The sequence below is a fragment of the Penaeus monodon genome, chromosome 21, assembly GCF_015228065.2.
Source record: "Penaeus monodon isolate SGIC_2016 chromosome 21, NSTDA_Pmon_1, whole genome shotgun sequence".
NCBI lineage: Eukaryota > Metazoa > Arthropoda > Malacostraca > Decapoda > Penaeidae > Penaeus > Penaeus monodon.
In genome coordinates this window covers 177,243-178,222 of record NC_051406.1, presented here as the reverse complement: position 1 = coordinate 178,222, position 980 = coordinate 177,243, and the positions used below count along the sequence as shown (strand labels likewise).

General features: G+C 39.5%; 1 long non-coding RNA gene across 4 annotated transcripts in view; it reads right to left on the bottom strand.

The window, feature by feature from the left end:
• Positions 1-257: 257 nt before the first annotated feature.
• LOC119586093 overlaps positions 258-980 on the bottom strand; it is a 25,813-nt gene continuing 25,090 nt past the window's right edge. For all 4 annotated transcript variants that reach the window (XR_005229926.1, XR_005229925.1, XR_005229927.1 and 1 more), the window contains exon 3: positions 258-785. This is a non-coding gene — a long non-coding RNA (uncharacterized LOC119586093). The remainder of the gene's footprint in view (positions 786-980) is intronic.

Here is a 980-nt window from a genome sequence, read left to right as displayed (position 1 = left end):
GGTTAGGTGAATAAAACATGAAATCACATTTAAATGCTCCCATGGTGCACAAATGTAATTTCCTGTGAAACAGAATGCAACTACAATAGGAGAGAGAACACATTCTGGGATGTTTTAAGTCAAATTGGTAGTGGTATGGGGGTAGCTGCAAGCCCGAGTATAGTACCGTGGGGGTATATGCAATGTTCAGGAGCAAGGTGTATATAACTAGTATTTATAAATCTAGATAAGTCAGGGGTTGGTACAAATACAGCAGCTTTATAGATGAAGTTTATTGCATTAAAATACTTATATGGGAAAATACAGCATAAAACATGAATGGTTGAAACTACAATACAAAAAGGTGTTATTGCATATGTAAAAAAGAAAACATGAAAAAAAAACTCCGAAGGTGTATGGGTCCAGTCCAGACTGTTCATCGGCTTGGTGGACTTCGCATCTACCACCTTGCCCAAGCCAATTACCTAACTACCTAACTGCAGTATCAATCAAAGGTTTATGCATTTCGTGTCTTTTCACCTATTTTCCTCTTTTCTAAAATTTCCCTTTTATTTCCTGTACGGCACTAGATTTTGCAGAGCAATAGCATCCCATTATGGCCCAATAACAGAGCCAGGGAAGGGCAGGAAAGGCGAGTATGGGGAAAATGGGTTTTTGTAAGGGTATCACTACAGCTGCTCTCCCAAAGTTGAACGTCGAACACAGCCTTGTCGCTCGCCCTATGGTCCTTCCTGACTGCTGCTATCTACCTAGCATTGTTTGCTGCTTCCTCCAATGCTTATTATCTGGAATGGGAAACACCAATGAAGTAACAAGTTACACACTACAAAATAATTGTAGCTAACTGGGACATAGTTATATTACAATCACAAAAAAAGAAATCTAAAACACTATACACAGCAGGAAGAAGATGACCTGGGATTTTGAAAAGTGCCTCAGATTGCTTCAGTGTCTGCATAACAAAGGCGATCTTTAGGTTC